General features: G+C 43.7%; 1 long non-coding RNA gene across 1 annotated transcript in view; it reads right to left on the reverse strand.

Annotated features, from left to right (window-relative positions):
* Positions 1-961: 961 nt before the first annotated feature.
* LOC112971858 overlaps positions 962-24,008 on the reverse strand; it is a 37,359-nt gene continuing 14,312 nt past the window's right edge. The window contains exons 2-3 of the long non-coding RNA XR_003255482.1: positions 1,613-1,997; positions 962-1,030 (exon numbers count right to left, since the gene is read on the reverse strand). This is a non-coding gene — a long non-coding RNA (uncharacterized LOC112971858). The remainder of the gene's footprint in view (positions 1,031-1,612; positions 1,998-24,008) is intronic.

Consider the following 24,008-nt stretch of genomic DNA (forward strand, 5'->3'; position numbering starts at 1 on the left):
AACTCTCACACATTTCCTTCCTTTAATGTAATTTCGCTTACAAAGCAAGAAAATGAAACTTTTAATGCCTCGCAAATGCCGATGGGAATGCAGAATAAATGTATAGCAAAGCATTTTCATTTTCAGCACTTTCCCTTTAATACCTCTTCTTTGTATAGTAAAAAAATAAATAAAACCGGAAGCTAGACTCAAAGAACTAACTCCCCCTATCCTGCAAAAAAAAAATAAATCAAATGCATTTATCAGAACATACGAACAAATGAATCACAAAATAGYACTAGTGCAATTGTCAAAATTATGATTTTCACAGCAAACTGACACCCACAGAAACCAACAGAACCATCCAGTTCCGGTATTAAAGAAGGGGAAAAAAAAAAAAAACACTTGTCACCTTCACAAAAGCATCTAATTCATTGTAAATGACTATAAAAATGCAAATTCAATAATTATCACTAAAACTACTGAGTTATCTGTGTCTATATTGAACAAGAATCATTTTCATTTTAAAATTCAAAGCCACCTCCTTTTTTACAGGATAAATCATCCTCTAAATGATGCCATTCTTCAGCAGAAATTCTGTTAAATTAAGATGAGAAAAAATGTATTAAATACTCATATCATCTCCTTTGAAATTACACGACAAAGTCTGATAAGGAGATTCATACACAGCTGATGTCTACCGCATGTTATAAATATACTGGGTAATTGGATGACTGTCAAGGGGCGATCCAGGAGGAAGAGTAACGAATGATAGATACGAGCTCATCCTTCTCCTCAGACGCAAGGGTCAAGCTAGGCATCAAAACGTTCAAACGCTCTACTGAAATCCACTCCTACGCAATTATATCAAATAGCTCACGCATGTCCGTACGAGCGCACGTCCACCGGTCGCACGCGAATGCCCTTCACGCCCCAGATGCAACACCTCCGTGACTTACCTCTGCATGGTTTGAGGTTCACTCATTTCTAGACTTACAAAGACTAAGCTTACGGAGGACTCCTGGGACTCGACAATACGAGCAGGTGTCACCTGTGTGGGGAGGAGGGGAAGACACGGGGTTTGTTGTGTGCCCTTAGTTTGTATGCCTTCGAGGTCAAGGTTATCACCGAACGGAGATGAAGAGACAAGCCGCACGGTACGTAACCCTGCGCCCACGGCAGCGAAAGAGAGTCTTGCAAATAACACAGGCAATCCGATGCATGTTTTAACCGAAAGAGCCCTAAATGAAATTCTACATAAAACGGTAGGATACTAAGATGTCGGAGAAAATCTCCAGCCTCTAATTTCTGCACGCTGCCCTGCAGGACCCCGAGGCGCAGGCACCGCGCTGCTGCGGCAAGGCAACGYGTGCTCGCAGAGCCGTTTGGCACTCCCCCGAAATGCAGTTATCAACCCAGATACCTCTGCTGCGAGAAATGACAGCATTGCACAAAGCTGCCTTTCGAAATATGCTCTGTCTCCTTTTAATGAGGAAAAGGAATCTTCGGAGCACAGTGCCAAACACTTAGAAAGGCCTTACCTCTAGCAGAGGCTAGTAAGGAGACAAAACCGTTTACTTCCTAAACATGAGGAAACCCCATTAGGCAGCGAATGAGAAAACCATCTACGTACCTGCTGGACGAGAGCACCGCTGCGCTCTGGGAGAGTTCCGGGAGAAGGGAAAAATAGCCTTCTGCCACATGTAGTAATTTCTCCATCCTGGGAAAACTTAGCAGATGTATTCCAGTGAGGGTGGCAAGTGGCTGGTTAGACGTAATCCTCCAAGAACGGAGAGGCTCCCTTCCCAAACGACGTGCAGGTCACCCAAGAAGAAACAAGAGGTAAGGAAGACGGTAGGCATTTCCAGAGGCTTTTATCCACAGCTAACGTCCTCCAGGGGTTTTCGCGGGTCTGTAAATCCTGCGATCCTAAAAATCCTTGGAAGCTACGGAAAGGACCAGGCTGCTGGGCTCCTCCAAACGTTGCTCCAGACTGGCGAAAAGAGCGGGACCAGGACCTTCGGAGAGAGGAAGGGGACAGGCTGTTATACAGCAGTGCCAGCGGGAGCCAGCAGCGAGGGCTCTTCCCATGCCAGGCAAGACTTCTTCCCATGCAAAAATCTTTTATTTTTGCACAGTAGGAAGTTTCTTTCCCCTTAATTTTCTTGGTTTATTTAAACAAATGTCACATTTTGAGCACGTGCAGACTTAAAGCTCTGTGAGGCCACCACAAACGGACACTGAGGAGGTAACTCCGTGGTGCCTCACAGGGCGCAGGTGAGGCAGGAGAAGTACTATGCAGAGCCAGCAATTGAAACCAATTTCCCACTTAACTGTCGGATCCTTCCAAAAAGCTCCTTTTTTTATCAGAGGAAAGGAGACACATTTTTGTTCCCATCTTTTTTTTTTTTTTTTTTTTTTTTTAACTTAATTGGGTGTTTGACTGCTCCAAATGGGAGTAACAAGGAAACAACAGATGGAAGGGCTGATAAGGACACAGGGTCAACATGACTACCTGCCTTTGTAATTCCAGAGAAAAACGGCCGCCCATGGCTCGTAGCAGCGCTGCTTGGGCCAAGCTGGGGAAAGCATCCCAATGCGTCAGCTCTGCGCTAGCACTGGCATCTCAGAAACACTCAGTTCTTGAGCAAAGCAACCATATTTGTAGTTCTTTCCAGCTATGGTTCCTACACTCATTTTCAAATCAAATAAAAACCTCCTGGGACAGTGTCTCAAAAATACCCAGGGGATTAGTCATAAAGATTCCAATTATTTGATTTGTACAAAGCCATTGGAATCAGGCTTTTTTTGTTCTTTTTTTCCAATCTGATCTTACTAATTATGCTGGGAATAAAGTTGCTGGGTTTTTTGTTTGTTATTTTAAGATACGAGAACTATCGCACAAACATAGCCAATTGCCAGGCCCGGAAATAAAGCCTAGCAAGCAGTGAAAGGAAACTCAAATAACTCTTTGCCCAGTGCTGCTTTCTAGTTCATCTGTAATAAAAACTGCAGTGAGCAGCTGAGAGCCAAAAGATTTTTTTTTTTTTGCTTTGTTTTAGCTCCTGCAGCACAGGAAGGTGATATCATTGTGTAACGTAACCAAGCAAGTGAGTAATGAAAGTGCAAGCAAACAGATTAAATAGCACAGGGTTAAATAAAAGGTGTGATAATCATTTGTTTTGCTAATTGTGTCAATAAAGTCCTATCTGTCCTCAAACAGCTGAAACGTCATCAGATATGAAAAATATAAAAAAAGTAAGTAGGTGAACAATTAAATGTACAAAAAAAAAAAACACTTTTTTTTTTCCCCAGAAACCCTCTTTAAAGCCTTGATTTAGGAAAACACATACTTATTTAACATAAAAGTTAAAATTCAACTTTGATCATGTTTAAATCATCTCAAGTACGGAACCTGCCTCGAATCAAAAATTAATTCTCACTAGGGAAAACAACGAAAATTGTCTTCTCTCAAGTGAAGATGCAGGTGTAACACAACTAAAGAGGCCCAAGCTAACCTGGGTTGCAACTGCCAATAAATGAGCCTGGAGGACTGCAGCTCTCTAAAATCTGGTGAATTCGTTAAACATGTTTAGGTTCTTAACTACAAAATATAAAACACTAGTCAGTATAAGGCAATTCAAAGTCTTCACAGATGTTAGCAGATCAAGTTAAACTTCAGACCCACAGACTAACTCGGTCTGCTAATTTGTGCAAAAAGAATCTAAAGTGCCTTGTCCTTGCTTATGGTTTTTTCTGGTAATAAATAGAGTTAGGAAATCAAATATTCCCTGACCTCCTCCCAGTTATGTGAAACAAAGTTTGAGAAGGTCTGATCAAAACCACTGAGCTGATGAAAAAATTCTGGAAAAGGATTTGAATCTCCCAAAATAACTCCCCTCCCACCAATTAAACAGTGACCCTCAACAACTCTGATGACTAGATGACACTCAAAATGCCTGTAAAACATATTTCTCAACTGAAAGAACACCTGTCTAAAATCCTTGAGCTAACGGTTTTCTCTATAAACCAATTACCTGCAAAATATGAGCACGCAAACAGACATAAATCTTTGTCATAAGAGAAATTAGACTGGAGAGGAAAAAAAGAAAAAAAAAGGGACTTGCATTACCCATCTACTCCCTACCTATTTCCAACAGAGCACTGTACCTGGAGTACTAGGGCTTTTTCCTAGCTCCACTATGGATATGTCAATATGTACTTTGTCCGCTTCTCCTGGGAGACAAGCCTAACAGTTCTCACTGTCAAATGAACAAAAATGTCATTTTCTTCCTTTTACTTCTCTCCCTTTCCCCCCATACAACCTCCGTGCAGATTACTTCCGTTATTCACCTTCCTTTAAAATCCTGCATGACAGCAGGACCTGAAGGCTATGGAAGAGATCAGAGATACTGGATGCTGTACGTTTTTACATAGACATACAGGACTTTCTAGCTAGGTTATGAGGGTTGGAACAACTGATAAACCTATGACAGATAATTAATGTTCATTTTAAGCATCTTCCTTAATGGTACTGAGGATACAGCGTTATACTCATCGCCTTCCATCCTAGGCTGTAAAGGACAAGATTCAGATTGTCTCAATTTTGCCTAGTTTGGGATACAGATAAAAGTTTAAACTTTTCTGCTCAGGACAGAGATCCAAAAAGTCAGCTTTCCAGCTCCTTGGAAGTTGGCCTTAAAATGCCCTGGATGTTTAGGGCTAAGGACTCTGCATGCTCTGAAGATCCTGCCTCCTGCTCCAGTTCAGTATTTCCACAACTTTCTGCTTCACAGACAGATTGGAGGGTCTCGTGGACCGGCTCTGAGTATCACCTAACGCCAAGGGTTTCGAGACTTGCCCCACTGACTTACTGCAGGTCACGTGGTAAGCTGGTAGTAAAGCCATGCATTACATCTAGATTTTAAAAGTTGCAGTCCAGCTCTTTTAAAAACACATTCATCCCTCTCACCCCACAATGAAGGAAAACTCAATTACTTGTACTCAGCAGTGGTACAGTCCAATCACCCACACGAGGAAACGCGCAGCACTGAATGTGCATTCAGCTCCAAATAAGAACGATCAGCCTTAAAACAGAGAGCAGCACTCAGAGCCCACAGCTCTTTCTCAAGGGCAGCAGGAACAAGTCACATGAACTGAAGGAAAACAGCAGCAAGTTCAGCATGCCCCACTATGGAAAGTGGCTAGGACAGCCCGAGATGATTAATAGCCACATGAAAAAAGTTAAAGAGACTCGTCGCTAATTAGTTAAGAAATACAAGGGAAAACAGAAAGGAATAAGGAGTTCCACCTGTTAAATATTTACCGTTAAAGAGTCCCAAGTGCAATGGCTTGTTTTAAAAAACAAAGGGTGTTTTTTGTGCCTGTGTTTTTTGTTTTAAGGATAGGGCTGTTTTTCCATTTCAGCATGTTCATTACAGCTCAACCATGTGAGTTAAGTGCAGTAAGGGACCTGTTAAACTTCACTATCCGCTGTAGTAATCTAGAACAGTAATTTTATTACGGAGGAGAATGGAAATCAGGGTGTTTGTCTCTCTTACTCTCCATACACCAGGCCCCTCAGACAACGTGTACTGAACTCATTGACTTTAAACTCCCTTCCTAGAAACAGAAAGCAATTCCCTAAATGGTTTCATTACATCACCAGGCAGAAACACATCTCCAGGTGCAAAGATCGCTTATCAAAGTCACTTTACTCAGCAGAGGAAATAAAAAACAAAAACTTTTCTCCTTTGCTATAAATTCTCCAGCATCTTTTACAAGAATGGTTTCAGGCATATTTCCTGAAAAGGCAGCAATGCTTAGGATGAGATTTCACTAGGCTGCTGAGCTGATCTAAGAGCTGTCACCAAAACACCCAGTCCTACCCCCTCTTCCTCCTTTATCTTTTGCTACCTTGCATTGGCCTGATCCTTCAATGAACCAGTTCAGTTCACTGTTGAGGGTAACCATGCCAAAAAGGAAGAATGGTTTTCTCCTTGTTTACTGAACCAAAGTAGGATCAGCACCAGCACTAGTGGAAGGAAGAGGGCAAGATCAAAGCTCAGACCGTGCCTCTCAACAGCATCCAGCTGGTGAATCAGCTCAAGCCATCACTGAAACCTCACCTCAGGTGTTACCACCCTGTTCTTAAACACATAATTTTAAAAGAGCTATAGACTGGACTTTGGTGTAACAATGAGTGTTATAAAACCACCAGTTTTCAGGTCAACAGGGTTTGAACTTTTTATCAGTGGGGAAGCATACTTGTTTACTTTATGGAGTCATGGAACAACACCGATAACAGTCTCTTCTACTATTCTGCTCATCTGACCATCATATTTATGTCCTTATAACAGAGAAATCAACAAAACATTAAAAAAACCTTCAAATATTCCATTTTCCCCCCAAATTTAAAGGCTTCTGCTCCTTTTCCTCCTCACTCAGCAACACCAATTCTCGAGTAGCTTCACTGCAGCTTGGCCATCAGCCACATCCTAGGCTGTCTCTACAGCTAGGGTTTCAGCTCATTGCTCAGAAAAAGCAGCTATAACCAGGAAAAAGATTCATGAGGAGATGTTCAACCATCCAGTGATCGGGCACACTGATGGCACATGCATGCTGGACTACCAGTGCCAATCAGGAGGAGACAATTACGAGTCCATTCATTAACCCCCATTAGCCTTTAAACCTGGCTCTGCCTATCAGTTTGAAATACCCTCATATGGACTGCCAAAACCACAGTTTGTATTATAGCTTCTCACTCTTGCTTGCATATAAAAGATGGCTTTGGAGAGAAAGTGCAGAGCTGGCTCTGAAAACGAAGTGCTGGACATTCATTCTACTGACATTGCATGCTTTGCTCCCTTCACTTCTGCCCTTGACTTGCAGAGCATTATGGAGAACAACGTAGAGGCAATGACCATGGATCACATCCCAACTTATCATTTTTGGTTCTAAAAGTCACTTTCTTTCTTTGAACTCCAACCAAAAGAGGCTTGAAGGAGAAAGATAAGTATGGAAAGATCATTCATAGATTGAGAACTCCAGTCTACACTCTGCCCAAAGCCAAGCCGTTTGGTGAAACATAAAGAGCAACAGAAACACACTTTCTAGAACTACTGATTGTTACATCAGTTCCATAAGGAAGTGCACTTTTTAAAATGCAAGCCTAAATATCCCATTTAAGGTATTATCACACATCCCTCTCACATCCTTCTTCCCATTCAGAACTTTTCACCCACACTCAATATGGATCTGCCAACCAACCTGAAGCTAACACCCAGGAGAATGGGAGACCAAAAATAGTCTATTTTTACAATCTAAGCTCTCACACAAAATGCAGGTCATGACCACACTAAATTGAAAAGCAGGTTCTCTTTCTAAAATTATTTGTGTCTTCATAAAATGATTCCAAATGAGTAACACAAGAAAAGATATTATTTAAAACACTGTTGATTACAAGGGCTCTTCTAATCCTGAAGGGGTTTGAACACAGAAAGCAAATTTTATGTAAATGACCTGCAATCTGACATTTTAAGCATCTAATGTCATCTCGGACCATTTTTAATGTAAGATTTAATAAAGTTTTGCTCCATCTGCACCAGCTGACAGTTGTATTAAGAGAAATATCTTTAAAATGTTCCCTAACAGGGAGAGGCGGGAGAGACTCCCCTAACAGGAGGGAGACCATTGCACAGAAGAGACCAAAGGAACAAGTTGTAAGGTAAATATTAATTAGCTTTTTTTATAGTATTTGAAGAGTGCTGCTGCACCAGTACTAGGAAAAATCATTTTATTTGGTGTTCTCAAAATCATGTCTAATATGGAAAACAGAATTCCATATGTCCTTCTCTTTGCAAAGCATGCCTTACAGTGAATTAAACAATGTCATTCTCTAGAGACACTGAGCTGCTTGGTCTGGAAAAACTAAAGTTCACAAAAAAACAAGTCTTTCAAAAATGACAATTTCAGCCCTGAACCGCTTCAGACAGACACGCTATGTTCTGTTTGAGATTGAATTAGACTGCATGCTCCTTGGGTAGGAATGCATACCTGACTGCTCAGTGAAGCTCAAAGAGCATGGGTGATTCTCAACATACAAACAAGGAGATCCAGTAGAAGTCCGGCATTTTTTTCTTTTGTTTCAGAAGGTCTGTGCAAGGTCCCAGCACAAAGCTGCCCCTCTCTTGCAATTACATCTTCAGCTGGGTATGGGTAAGAACAGGGGAGCCGTAACCAGCTAGCTCTCTCTCCCGCTGCCCATTGCCTTTATGCAGAAGCAAAGGCTGTTTTACGGCATGCTGGGGAATGCACTGGTGATTTCAGCTCCCAAATGCTCCAAACAGACAATGCTGCCCACACTGGATGTACAGGAGGGGAAAATCAGACTTGCAGATCTGACGCAGAGAGATATAAAGCAGGGGACAGCAATTCAYGCCTCCTGCTCTCTCAGGGTGAGACTGTGGATTCTAGCTTTAAAGCTGTTTTATAGAGATGTTGATCCCCAGGCTGAGCTTGGAGAGATAAGTTGTGCCCCTTTAAGCGGGGGAGGAAATGGATTTTTTCCTTGTTTGCTTTCTTTTTTAAATAGTCTCTCATTCAAATCAATAATCTCTACCCATCAACCTCAACTACTAAAAGAAAAGTCAAGATCGTGCATCAAAATGAATGGCAGGTTCCCGCAGCTGGGAGGAGGAAGGGCCTTCTTCTGACAGTTTTGTTAAGTGAAATACATCAATACAGGGAGAATGTCTTGTGGGACTCCCACACACACACATGGTACCCAGTCATGGCGCAAAAGTAACTGCAGATTTTTCAGGTTTCTCTTTAGCACAAGAGGTATTTTACACTTCTGCTCTTCCCTTGCCCCAGGCTCTTCTGCTTCTCTCCACTGGCGAGGAAGGAAGAACAAATCCAGACCTTGCCGAAAACCCATGGGAGTTTTGCCAGGGGCCCCGGGAGCAGCCAGCTGGCCACAGATCACATCTCTGTGCCCTGGCTGGAAGAACGGCTCCTGCAGATCCAGATCCTGCAGGAGCAGCGGAAGGCTTCTATGCAGAGACTCTGAAGAAGAAAGCCCAACTCCTGGCAATCTCCTTAAGCAGCACAGGAGACTTGGAATTTACAAAGTACAAAATCCCACTGTATGGGAAACAGGTAGGTCCTCTCAATCTCCATACCCAGAGTTTCTCAAGTGGCAGTGCCACAGACCTGAAGGCCCTGGCGTACTTGCGATTACTCTCCATATCCTTGCATGGACTCCGCTACGCAACTTGCAGAGGAAACCAATACCTGGAACAGACCATTCTGCCATGCACGCAACAGCAAAGCCACACATCTCCCAGCTACATCTCAATTTTCTCTGCCTTTTATGTGGGCCTTAAGAGAGAAACAAGAGGCCAGCTAAGCTGTTCCACGTTCCGCAGTGCTACAGGATGAAATAAATAGGCAAGCCAGTGCCAGGGTGCCTTGCTGCTTGTTTGTGCCTCGCAGAGTTCAATCCATCACACTGTTTATTTTAGGATAAGTGAGAGTCAGCAAATGCTTTTTGTAACACCTCTCCGAAAACATGTCAGGGAGAGCAGTGCCAGTTGCACGCTGAGCAGGGACAAGAGTGCAGTATTGAACAGGACGTAATTCCTCATCCTCCCCCAATCCAGCCTGTAAAACCTCATACTTCATGTCTGGATTTTCTTCCACTTCAGATTCTTTGTTCTTATATCTACACAAACAGGAAACCATGCCTTAGGAAAACCACACTTGAAGGTCAGGTCTACATCTCAACCCAGCCCTAACTAATTAATGACATGGCTGGACCTCACTAGGGCTTTTACCAGTTGAAAATGTTATGAAGACGCTATAAGCTCATCTCACTAAGAGCATCTGACACCTGACAGAAGTCTAAATTCTCTTACGGTTGTCTGCCTGCTACCAGGTAGGCACAACTGCTTCAGACAGAGATTCTTATCTGTATTTCCTGTCTCTTCTTAATATCTGGAACCGGGATACAGTCCGAGAACGAGCTTTTCTATGCACATCTCCATGGCATGCTTAATCTTGACTCTGGTGCTATCTGAAAGCAGCTACCCATCCAAGCATGCACTGGGAAATGCCTAGGGAGAATAGCAGCTCTGGGTGAAACCTAGGTTGACTGTGGTCTCTGAAGGTGATCAGAAATGCCATCACAAAATCCATGGCTAAAATCAAAAGCAGAATTCACTTCCAGTTTCTTGTAACCAAGACCTAAACTACATTAGGACTGCCCCACACACAAACACACCCCCATCCTCTTCACAGAGAAGATGTTTTAAAAATACACAACAGTGGCAAAAGCACCTTCATGACGGTAAAACTGGGGCTTTTGTTGGTCTACTCTTCTATTTGGGAAATTCTTACAAGCTTAATGGGGCAAAAGCACTCCTTTCCCCAGTGCAAGCCAAACCTCCCGAAGTCTGTGTCTGTACAGCTCTGCAAGCAAAGTCCTTCTGGCGAGACCCTGGTCTGAGGGAGGTACTGGGAGCAGGACCTCTCCGCTACTACTACTACTCTTGCTCTTTGATCTGTGCCTGGTCTTGGGGACTTCAATTCTCTGTTACAGGAATGAAATCTCCCATGGCCTACAATGCTATAAAGCAGGGTTACATGATGGCTGTAAAATCACCGAATTCCTGCCTTTCTTTGTAATCCCCCAACAGCTGAACCAGAGGCTCCAGGAGATGCCCACAGTAGATACAGACCAATGTTGTCTAACTGGTCGTCAACATGTGAGGATAATACAATAGTGCTTCTCCTCCCTATTAAAAGGAATTTAGGGGATTCATATTTGGAAAGATTTTATAAAGTGTTACCAGTACTTCTATACTCCTTCTCAGATCAAATATTTAAAAAAAAAGAAGTCCACTTAAAAGTAGCTTAAGACACATGAGAGGTTTCTGGCCACTGAAGCACTTAAATATCTACTTCCACATCTGCAGTAGCAATCCCCTCAGGGCAAAGGCTGTATGGGCCTGCAAATCCAATAGTCTGAGCAAATTGTCACATCACCTGCTACAAATACAAAAGCAAATTGGCTGGTAATTCACAAAAGAATCTGCCACTATTTCTAAAAAGATCTCCATGACTCTACAGCTCTGCACATGTTACAAGCAAGCAGGAGTCAATCAATAGCCATGACACAAAAATCTAAATCAGAGATTAGACATGATGAAGAGTTCAGCCACACGGAAGAGCCATTTTACCTTAACACTGCTAGTGGACAGCCCTCCAGAACAGCTGATTTCTCTACTTGCAAAAGAAACAAAAGGCACTTTTTTATATATAGTATGGATGCAATTACTTTGGAGTTTCACTTAGGCTCATTGGAGTGTGTAACAGTTATAATGGTACAAGAACTCTACAGCGTTTATGGTCCAGTCCACAGGAGAGGAGAAGCTACAAATAAGCCTGAGTGGGAGCCTAATTAGTACACAGGCTAAGCCTTTTTTTTTTTCTTTTTTTTTAATTCTTTACAACAGAATAGATATTTGGTATTCACCCATCCACTGGAAACTGGAACTTGCCCAGGTTTCCATTCCTGTGCCACTGGTTCACATCCAAGTGGGCAATATTTAATCTTCTGCATCACCAGTGGGCTCAAACAATAGTCTCTTTCATTCTTTGGGTCCCACACACAGGCACGTGGCAAAAGGAAACCATTAGCTGTTGAGCCCACTTCTAACCCCAAAGGCCTCAAAGAGCTTTCACAGGTGCCAGATGCAGTTGCCAGTCCATCTCCAAGGCCACTCGCACACTTAGCTCTGTCCCCAAGCACAGGCTGGTGTCAGGGCATGAAGTTCCTCACTGAGCACTAGTCTGGATTCCCAGGAAGTCTCATGCAAACACACTTCTATGCTTTTGCTGCAATGAACTGCAACTTCCTACATTTGGCTCGATCACTATGAACCATCCGGGCTTTCCAGAGCTTTGGTCAATCTGAAGCTTGCAATTGCTTTTTGCTACCATGTATTTATGAATTTCAGTTTACAGCTTAGTTACCAGTTTACAACAACAACATCAAAACACAAAGCTGGCCACAAAAATAATCACGAATCTGGTCATTACACTTTTCACAGCATCACAGAATAGTTGGGGTTGGAAGGGATCTCCGGAGATCATCTACTCCAACCCCACTACTCGAGCCATAGCAGCTGCAGCAGGCTGCCCAGGACCATGGATTTTGAATATCTCCAAGGATGGAGACTCCACAACCTCTCTGGGCAACCTGCTCCAGTGCTCAACCACCCTCACAGTAAAGAAGCATTTTCTTGTGTTCAGACAATTTCCTGTGTTCCAGTTTGTACCCATTGCCTCCCATCCCGTCACTGAGAACCACTGAGAAGACTCTGGCCCCACGCTCTTAACATCCTCCCACCCGATATTTATACACACTGATAAGGTCCCCCCTGAGCCTTCTCTTCTCCAGGCTGAACAGTCCCAGCTCTCTCAGCCTCTTTGGTTCTTTACATTAGATCGATTCTTTAAGCCTTCAGCGTTCACAATTTCAGGATCTATTCTATCACCATAAAGGCTAAAAACGTGCTTTGTTGTTAAACAAAAGCTGAAATTCTCACATGACTACATCACTCCAGGAGCTAAGGAGTTGTGCTAAAATTATAAGAGTTGCTAACAGTGAGACTAATTAGATCCTATTTAAAAAAAACAGAAGAGACTAGCTCCTTACTTTTCATCAACGGTAAAATCAACCAATTCTAGGCATTTCTTTTGCAGTTAATGGTTGCTTTCATCAACCCCCCACCACCACAGTCTCCTGAAATTCCTTTATTAAACTGGATTTGCAGCCCACTCCATTAAACCATCCACGCTGACAGTGTTTAAACAGCACAAATGTAACTATAAGAACCTACAAATGTGTCTCTCTTATTGGAGCCCAGATGGCAGGTTTGGTGCTGCAGAATACACTGACGCAGCCCGACAGGCAAAGGCTCGATGGGAGACCCCAGCGTTGGCACATTTTGGACCCTGCAGCAGCTGCATCAGGCTGACGTGGTGAGCTGTCAGAGTGGCTTGCCGTGTACCCTAAATCAAGGTCTAAGAGGACAAAAATACCTTGTGACTGTCTGACATCAGGCTGCACGGACAGATCCAGTGTTCTCTGATGAGGAAAAGACTCCAGACATACGGTCCATACACATTTAACTCCAGCCACGTGGACAAGCCCACTGGAATCAATGGCTCTACCCACCTCCCTTGAAGTTATTCCCATACTGAAGTGCCTTGATGAAATGAATTCAGAGGGTGGGAAAACACAATACAGGAAGTATTTTTTGTGGGTGAGTAACACATACCAGCCCAAAGCTAGGCAAGAAGAAACAAGGGGGTGGGGTATAAGAAGGAAAAAGCCATTTTTCATCAGTTTAAATCACTATTTGCATGGATGGTGAATTTCAAGCTTAATATTTGGCTCCTTTTAAAGCTTCATTCTTGGTAGCTGCCTCTTCCAAGAAATGGATAGGAATTCAGCGATAATTACTTTCTCTGCATACTGTCACACTTGGCTTGACGTCTAAGCTCTAACCTCGGTGCGCACCCACATCCCCCACTGCACGCAAGAGGAGCCCCACATGCTTTGAATTGGCACATGATTCAACAAAGGCAACTGAGGTGAAGATTTCAAAACATCTCTGGGAATAGCAATGCAGAGAAATTTTGGCAAATTAGGCTCTATCTTCCTGTTACTTTTTTTAACTCCCATTTATTAAGGGCACATGTTCAATATTCTGTAAATAATAACAGAAAGCGTTTTCACTTAAACCAAAGCCCATGGAATAATTTAACTCATTTCAGCAGTTGCTGACAAATCCAAATAAATGCCTACCCACTTTTACATGCGTCTTTAATGTGCAGCTCAGTGAAGGCAATGGGCACTAGACCAGAATCTTCTTGAAGTGAAAGAAAATATTATTATTAGGAAAGATTTCATAACAGTGAAGGATTAGGCTTTGTCCAAACATAGATGTTGCATTGGTTTAACTAAATCCGGCATGGAAAAGTTTTACTTACTGCACCAGTACTTTACATTATGAAGCTATAGCCTCACAACAGTACTTTTTTTTTTGCTAATACCCAAAAGAGAATCTCTCTTCTGCTTGGAAAAAGAGATGCAAACATTCCCACCAAGGATTGAACTATATCTCTACCTGCCCTGTCCCATGCATTTGTGAAAACAGGTTTCGCTCACTGCATTGCACCTATGAAGCCACCCTTCCCTCAAACACAGACTATAGCAGAGTGCAGTCACTCCCTTCCCTGTATCAAGATTTTAATACTTCTCACCAAAACCAAAAGGCAGTTCAAACAAGTCCCTGTTCCCCTCTGCCTGCTTTCTCCTGTATCACATCTGTCTTTTGCCAGGATTTCTCCAGCCACATCAAGAGGAAGAAAAAACACAAACACAAAAAACAAGACCCCTGCAAACATGTCTGACTTCTGTGTAACCCTCCCTGTGTTTGCCAAATAAATATACCGTCTACTACTAGCACAGAGCTCCAGGTACCAGCTGTTTGCTCCTCACTCCCAGAGCTGGCTCCCATCAGTCCTGCACTACATACAAACAGGGCAGCGGTGAAGTTCCAGTTTAGCTGAACAGATATGCTATTCTTGTTGGGATTCCAGTCATTTTGATACGTGAATGTGCACACAAAAATCAACTAAATTTCCTGCAACCCAAAGAGCAGATTTTTTCAAAATTTCTTCCAAGACCGGTGATCTACTGAGCCTCTTCTGACCCATTTGTCTGTGTTATTAGCGTTTTTATTGCTGCAGTGTCACACAGTCTGTGCTCTTAAAAGCTTAATGTCTACATTTTTTTTAAGATTTTGCATTCTGCTTCTTAAATGAATTCCATGTGTTGGTGTTAAGACTAGAATAAAGAGAGAAATAAATAAAAAGCAGTAGGGTTATTTTATTACTACATTAGCATCTAAAGGCATCAAAGGAAATCCTAGCCATATAATACCATTTGCCGTATATACATAAATACGGTATTTAACTGTATTTATAACACCTGCTCCATGAATGTCACACAACTTGCAATCCAAACAGTTTTTAACCAGATGACAGCGCTCTGCAAGGTGCAGAGTTCACTCTGCCAACTCTTCTCATGGTTAGGCATCGCTGCCCCTTTTGCTACTTGTCACTGCCCCTTTACTGGAAACATGGCCTCTACAGCCTTGCCCAAAGGGTGATTCACCCAAGTGCTGTTTGATTTGCTTCAGACAAGGGAAAAATCAGTAGGTCAGATGAAACTCTTTAAGGAGGCGATCTGAGCTAAGTGGGCATGGAGGCTGAATGCCTGGAGCCGTGCAACCCCTCCTGCCATGCTTTCACGGCACTGACCACCATGTTGATGGCTTCCCTGCTTCGCTCTGACTAGTGCATACATGCAGGTTTACAGTCTCATGGGGGAGAAAGGCGCACAGCTTGTGCCCACCAAAACATACAGGTGCAGGCACCTGTTGTGTCTCGCCTACTAGGCAAATGCCTTAACATCAAGAGCAGATCCACCTATCACCATCCTGTGGAGATACCCTTAATCAGCCCACCGGCAGCTGCCCCCAAGCACACCCATTGCTTTCAAACACCACCCAGCAACCGGGGGAGCACTCTGGAAAGCTGGCTGCCTGGGGACACGGAGCGCCTGAGTTTCTCTCCCCTCATTCCCAAGATCTGCATAAGAACAAGATCAGCCTTTCCTTAAGCATCGGGCTTATTCTTGTCGCTCACCCTTGCTAGGAGCTAGGAGCGAATCCTAGCCCCATTTAAGCTTTGCCGCTGATTTCAATGGAGACAGGATTTCACTCTCATGGTCATAATCTTCTCTAGGGACACAGTAGGCGAATAGGAGATCTGTTTTCATGCAGATGCCCTTCCTTTATCACCAAGAATGGGAAGAGATTATCGCAGGTAGATACAATCTTTCCTAAAGCGAAGCAATGGTAGCTCCAATCCGTAGCTCCAATCCATAAACCCGTGATTCAACTCACAGAGATTTGGAGGCTATCTGGCTGAAATATCTGGCATTACCTCCTTCTACAGGCCGCTCAACTCACGAAACCCTCCTTGCCAACTAGCTGGAACGCATTCCTCTCAGGGGCTATGCTAGAGCAAAGTCAGACGCCTTTCTAGACAGCTTTCCCAGTTTATACAAGATAGCAAATGCAAAACTGATAAAAGGCAATATTTTTCCATAACCAGACTGTGGGAAATATCTGACGAGAGAAGTTCCTGAGGTTAAAGAAAAAGATAAGAAAGGAAGGAAGGAGTGGGCATTTATAAGCATATCGAGGATATTGTAATAAATAGCTTCGTAACATTTGAACTTCATGATTCAGGGCTTACTAGCAGTAAAAAATAAAAAAAAAAACTGAATATAGTAGATGAAATCTACTGAGCCTCTTCTTAAGAAGACGACACCCCCTGCCCTTCTCTGACCCGTCTGCTGCTGCTTTCTCGTGGAGGCAGGAGACCAGACCAGGCGCCTTCGTGGCTGAACCAACACGGCAGATCTCGCGTCCCTACGCACCGAGGCACCCGCTCGCGCTCCTGCTGACCGTACAGCACGTGGCTTTCCAAAAACTTGCCCGGTGATCCCGGAAGAGCCCCAGCTCAACAGCGGTGTCACACCGAAGTTTCCAGAACCGAGTCGCTGGCCGGTTGCCGGGATCCCGGGCAGCAACGGAGACGCCGCCCTCGGCCCAGACGCCTGGAGAAGATGCGCAGGCGGCTGACAACATGGATTTAACACCGCCACACGCGTGTTTTAAGGAGTAGCCAACACGCCTGCACTCACAACACATCAAACCACCACGAATGCGACCATTTCCGCCCGGGGACCCCGCGTCGGGGAAGGGCGGAAACCCTTCCGCACTGTCCGAACTGCCCTCGAAGGCCCCGAAATCCCACGCGCACCCCAAAAACGGAGGGGCGGCGCTGCTGGCGAGCGGAGGCAGCCGCGTGGGGCCGCGCGCCCGAGCCAGCAGCAACGCCGGCCTCGGCTCTCACCCAGATCTGCCCAGCCCCTTTCCCGATTAAATATCTCGGAAAACTAGTCACGCCATGGCTGCTGGCCCCGAGAGGTCCCGGCACCTGCCGGGCTGCCTCCTCCCAGGACACAGCGCGCTGCGTGATGGAGGGACACCCTGGGCCGCAGGTTGGAAACACACCAACTCCCGAGAAACGTGCCCAAAACTACCATTAAGAAGGATGTTTGGAGCCCGAGCTGATGTTGATTCAGTTAAAATATTCTCGCTGCCTTCCGTGCTGAACCAGGCTTTTCATGCAAACCACAAAACCCAGCTTAGCTCTCCGTCGCGTCCTCCCCGGTGCCCAGACGGCTCCTCCAGCCTTGATGTGCAGCATCCTGGGCATCCATGTGCTGCAAGAGTCCAAGTCCAGCCACACAAACAAGTCCCTCTCTTTTAAATGAAGCCCATGTGCTCATTTTTAGCTCTGCCATCCAGCAGGGCGGACTTCTGAGGTATCGGAAGTGCTGGAGCCAGTCAGTGAGATGTCAGAAAAAACATAAAGTTATGTTAGCTGTTTATTTGCTAAACTTTTGGTCTGGGTCTGTTCTATCTGGGTTCATTTTGATGGCATTTTCTTTGCCATTTATCTTTTGTAAGTCCTTCTACATCCCTTTAAAGTCATCCATGCATTATTATTATATACCCATCATCATACCAAAAAAAAAAGTTTACAACCATCCTGATAATACAAAAAGCACCACAAGTATTTTCTTTCCAGGTGGATAAGCTGATATATCAAAAAAAAAAGAGCAGCACACAACACAGCAACAGGCCTGCAATCATAATACTGGCAGAAGAGTCAGGACCCTTTACAAATATACTTTCAGGAAGACTGCAGAAAAATCCTAGTAGATATTAGTATTCTTCCTACCTCAAAAGCAGTATAGATGAACAAAGCCAATGAAAATTACCTGGAAACCTACACTGGGAATTAGAGTGCTTTGGCCTTGATGTTGATCTTGAAATAACCTGGCCCAAGCTCAAGAATTATTTTTCCTGTTTATTTTTAGGATGCATTACCTTCAAACCTTTAGACCTGTCTTTTAAAATATGTTTGACGCATTAGATACCTTTTCCAATTTTTCCACTAGGCTGAAAATAAGATCTGTGAAGTCACATTTATTAAGAGAGACTTGTCCATCACCGATATCTCAGTAAGTACTTTCCAAAGAAAGAGGTGTTCATTTTATAGCAGATGCAGGTTTCCCAACACCAACAACGAAGACATGCATCATGTCAATATCCAGATATGCCAAAGCCAGCCTGAATTTTTCCACGGCTATACTAAATTTTTGGCCTTGGGTTGACAAAGCCCAATTTAGCTAGTAACTGTTGTTCTCACTGAAACAGACTGGAGCTAATTTGCGTAAGAACAAAATATATTAAAGGCTACATTTTCTTAGAGTTAAGTTAGTCAACTTGATGCTTGTGGCTTGCTGCAAACAAGAAGTAAGTATTTTCAGTAACTTTGAGCACATACTTATTTTACTTGTGGAGTTCTGACTGTTTTCAGCCAGGTTTGAGGAACATAACACTGCCACTATGCACTTCCACAATTCTTGTACCTACACTGTCATTAGTCAGGACCGGAAAAGAGGGTAATTGGTGGTTTTCTTTTAACCAAAACAGTTATATTGGTACGGATCTGCATGAACGCAACAAAGCCAATATGACGGCATTCTCTTTTCCTTTCTTTTCATTACAGTTCGTGATGGCATAAAGCCCTGCCACTGAAAACAGTGCTAATACAGAACAGGCTCTGTGGGACTTGGAGGAAATAGCAGGAGTCCATTCTCCTCTGACCCCTAATGCAGTGGAACGGAGCGGTATAAATAACACACTGTGTCACTTGTGGGGAACCAGGGGATTAGAGACCTTGTGACCCTCAACTGTCTTAAGATCATCACTTCCTTCAGCCCTCCTCCTCATCATGCCCCCACAGAAGCAGACCTCTACTAAAACCATGAAATTGTCTTCTAAATCCAAACCCACGAGTATCCCCATGACAACACACAACCTGGAAGCCTGCAATAGTTTACTGTATGTTATTGTAATTGGTTTGGTTGCGTTGCATTAATGAAGTCCTATTTATCTGGATGCCCCAAGGCATCTTAGGCAGAAATACCTAAACATTATAGCTGTGCATATCTAAAGGAACCAGGAATAACTCTGAAGAATCTAAACTCTCCAAAGAGCATGTGATGAGCCTTCCAGTGAAAGGGATGCTTTTCAAGTATAGTAACACAGGAATCACCAGACTGGATCAAAAGCAACCACCCTTCTTGCTCAGCATCCAGTCTCCAACCTCAGATGCTGAAGAACATACCCACACAGCAGGCAAGCAAGAGAGGATCCTCCAGCCATCACCCACCCTAGGATCCCGGCAGACACAAATGGCTTGCTGCATTCTCTAGCGTAAATCATCAGTTTAAACTAATACATCAGCTCAAATGTACAGCAGCTGAAGAGCTGACACAGTTCCCCTTTTGTCACCCATCACAAGCGCAGCAGCCTCCAGGAAGCAGAGCAGACAGCTGACAAAGATAACAACATAAACCACTGCAGTCACTTTGCAGGAAGAGCACCTGCCAGAACCCCAGCAGGTCCATTCAACCATAGGGTCACTGCTTACACCAATCATGCTTTTTGTTTTTTAATATAGTTTTATTTTATCTCACACACAGTTTTCTTACTATGTTTTTGCCCCATATAACCTATTCTGAATCTCACCAGGGCACAGCTTCATGTCTGGCAGCAGGTGAGAGTGTTGACACCCAAGCACAGGTGAATTCAAGTGAGACAACCCAGGCATTTGCTACCCACCGCTCTCTACTTCATCCCTCTTCCCTGATGACACCACAGAGCCCTAAAGGTAACTCATTTCAGGTGACTTTGATATGGCTGGTTATAAGGCATGACAATTCATGAGCTGCTTCACATGAGCTTCTCCATTCCCACTCCCAGAACAAAGTCCATGACAAGGGCTGCATGGGTGGCTGGGTCTGCAAGTGTTTTGGTCACCCCAATTGAACCTCCTGCTAGTCAAGACCTTGTGTGTTGTGTCGCTCTGGTTACTTCCTGTGCTGACCTTAATTGCACTGCAGATGCCATTATTTAGTAGCTCAGGTATTACCTCTACCGATATTAATTCCTGTGAACATCTTGTACTGACAACCCTTCATAAAGGCAGAGCCGTCCAGTGACCTGGGAAGCACCGAGGCGCAAACAGGTTCTGCATTCTAGTAAATGGAAGTACATCTGGTTTCAGTGAGTTACCAAGGCAAAACACCAGGTCTTGAGAATGGTCCTTCCCACTGCCAAGCCTGAGAAATAATAAAAGTTGGAAGAGGAAATGAGGAATGAAACAAAAAAAAAAAAGAACACCCACAACATCACATTGCAGTTCATTTATTGTTTCAAACAGCTGCAGCAGAAATTCTGTTTTTGTTTTTGCTGGCTTTTCTCTTTTTTCTTCCCTCTCACACAAATGAAAACAAGCATGGAAACCAAGGGCCTTGTCAGTGTCTATTTTGTCTTGATTGTTCATTTCTAAGGGCTTGCCAGGGAGACGGACCTCAATTACAACTACCACCAGTACAGCTGAACAGATACACTTTTCCCAGTGATAAAGCCCTTATTTACAGCAGAGTTCACCCCTTTTTCAAGCTGCAGTGCTGCAAAAAGCATCTTTGTCTATCTATAGTAGGGGCTGTACTGACTTCATTACATGAGTTGCAATAAATCCACAGTGCAGAGGAGGCCCTCTTGAAAGCCTGGCGAACCATGGCACTGCCTAAAAGCTTCAATGTTTCACTTCAGCTTCTGCAATCCCCATTAAAAAGATGCAAATAGTTTAACAAAGAACTAAAGCATCTGTCAATCTGCAGCAAATTGGAAGAACAAATTTCATTTTAGCAGCAGAAAGTCTCTTATAAACAATAACATTACAGAATTACAAGCATACATATCTTCCTAGTCATCTATAAGTCACTACTGAAAATATATATACTCCCATATTGCCAAACAATCCCAGTGAATAAAACCCCATCATGAAAAATAAACAGCTGCTTTTGTGGTCCTTCTAAATACTGTATATTCTTCCACAGAGACTCCAGGTTTGGGGCTTGGTTCCAGAGTTAGGCATAGGTCAGTTTTAGTTCAGGCTGGTCCCACTACAAATTTTGTCACTATCTCCAGGTGGACTGGGATCAAATCCCCTCTTTCTCCAAGAGTAGATTCAGCAGCAAGACAGCTGACACTGCACCCTTGAGACCATGGCCATTGCCAAGGGGCAGAAGAGCAGGAGAGAGCTGGGTACATCAGCACAGCACAAGGGCAAGCCACCAAGGGCTTTAAGGGCGGCCAGCATGACTCTGGCGAATGTTGGAGGGCAAAGTATTTCTGGTAGATTTAAGGAAGACATAAGGCTATACCACTAATGACAGAATATCCTTCCTCTAGGATTTTACGTACCATCTGGCAGCTTACATTCAAGAAAGATGCATTTTAACAGACACCGTTACAGGAGAGAGCTGCTAGATCATACAGGGAAGGAAGAGCCCTCTTACAATAGACGACAGAGCTGGCTTTGTTCAACCCAGCAGGAGCAAGGCTCCGAGGGGATAAGACCACTGTCTACATCACAGAAAGAACGATTTAAGCGAAAGGACAACACTGGCACAAGAACAAATGAGTATAAGCTGGTTACAAATAACTTTTGGCTGGAGCAAGAAGGTCCCTAACCATGCCTGGCTCTCGATGCCTTCCAACAGGAGTAGTGGGGCTGGCAGCCCAATCAGTTTTAAGATGCAGCTTAATAAATTTATTATTGAGATTATACCCTTTGGCTGCTCATAAGGATAAGGAAGGGGCCTTCATGATCCCAGAAGTGTTATACACTCTTGTGTTCGTCCTCTTCTCTCATCAGCAGCGTCTCTTAATTGGTTTCTTGTTATCCTGTATCATCCGTACCCCACAATTTTTACAATTAACCACTGTGATATGAATTGTCTAGACATGTAATAGGAAATTCTGGAAACCCAGAGATTTAAAAGGCTATGGTAGAAAAAAGTCAGGTGCAGAAGTCAGGCTAGCTGAAGTCTGCTTCTGTAGCACAGAGAATCACTTCTCAGAACTGTACTACTTATGATTGACGTGAATTACACATCAAGCCCAAGATACCAGCAGGGACAAAACCTCACACTGACCAGAAGGACAGTGCCATATATTTTATGAATTACCCCCCCTCATCTAAACACAGCCCCCAAGACAAGAACGCCCAAAGACTTCACAACGGATCTTGCTCTACTTTTTTGTCACCCTTCCCCATCACTTAAATGACAAGCAAAGCTCCATCACCCCCATTTATCACTGAATGCTCTTCATGTGCATACTATGATAGATTCCAAATAATCATCTCCATCTGAGTATATTTTAAGAGAGGGACTGTCCCTACCACTTCCCAATGTGTCTCCATCCCACTAGCACTCCTGCTATGGCAGATGTTCTGGTTTCTTATCCGTCAAGTACTTCCATCTCTTTCTGGGGATGGCTTTGGAGATTACAGCTCAGTGATATTCTAAGCCATTTGTATCCAAAGACATTCAGATACTTCATAGTTTGGCCTTTCAGCTGCAGATTTTCAATGACCAAATCTTAGTTAGGCCAGTAAACGCAGCCTTGCCAATGTGTGACATCATTTCCTCCTGGAGATCCCCAGTGGCTTAGATACAACTATCAGGATATGTGAACTGATTCATTTCTTGTCTTCCACTGCCTTCTAACGCAATGCTTGATTTGGGAGTTGCGAGGGTTTTCATTAGATCAGTGGGTTTCATATGAAATAGTCAACCCCCATCTTTCTGCAATGCTGGGAAGTCAACGTCTGTACTTGTGTGTTTGCTGAGCAGTCACGCGGGATTCACAGCACGCAGTCAACTTGGAACTCTGGGCTTACCTTCAAACTCGCAACCAAGCGTGCAGGAGCACCTCTGGTGCATGCTCCAAAGGCTTTCCATGCCTGTAGACAGACACAGGCTGGATTACAGTCTTTACTCAGGCCAAAATTTAATTGGCAGCGAGGACACAGGGAAAAAGAAAACCCAAGCACAGACAATCATCCAGCCCCCAGAAAGGATAGGCAAAATCGGCTGGGAACGAATCCTAGGGCATCCCAGGCACAAAAACCACAGGTACATCCCCCAAAACACTCCAGCCACTGCTACTCAGGAATAGGTGGGAGTTCTACTTTTAACTTAGATTAGGGTAGCATTTGAGTTTCCTTTCAAATACAGCAAGCCTGAGCTTATACAGGTCTTGCTGTGCAACACGCAGAGCCAGGGCAGGTTGTCCCAGGCACTGACAGCTGGGTCTCAGTCACAGCGGTGAACGGCAAAATGAATAATCCCTTGGAAGGGCTCTACCATCAGCAAAATCTCATCTAGTCCATCTCTGCCGAAAGCCTCCCCACCCATCAAGACAGGAAACTGTAGCCATCTATAGCCCCAAGTTGCTGGGGATTACTTAACGTTTGGACAAACATTTGAAAGTGAGGAGTGCTATGAAAGTGTTAAGAATTATGCAAATACAAGGAGAACAGAAACCGCAGGCATCTAATAAGAGTTTGCCCTCATTCTATCAAAGCCTCACAGTAATAATGTATTTCTCCAGTAAAGCTGCTGGAATAGTTTCACCTCCTTTAATTCACTAGTATTTAGCCTTTCGTACATGCCAAGAGTGCATGAAATAAATTAGTACCTACATTTCATCTAAATTTACTGTAACAGGTATAGGGGGAAAAAAAAAGAAGAAAAAAAAAGAAAAAAAAAGACCCTTGCAGAGGGAATCTGCTTCTCATTTCAGATCTTTGGCCAGGCTCAAACTGAGATACCACTGGATGGATTTAACATATTACCACTGTCCCTGACCACTCAAATGCTAGAGGTT

This window comes from Apteryx rowi, unplaced genomic scaffold, assembly GCF_003343035.1.
Source record: "Apteryx rowi isolate R43461 unplaced genomic scaffold, aptRow1 scaffold_112, whole genome shotgun sequence".
In the NCBI taxonomy this organism is placed as follows: domain Eukaryota; kingdom Metazoa; phylum Chordata; class Aves; order Apterygiformes; family Apterygidae; genus Apteryx; species Apteryx rowi.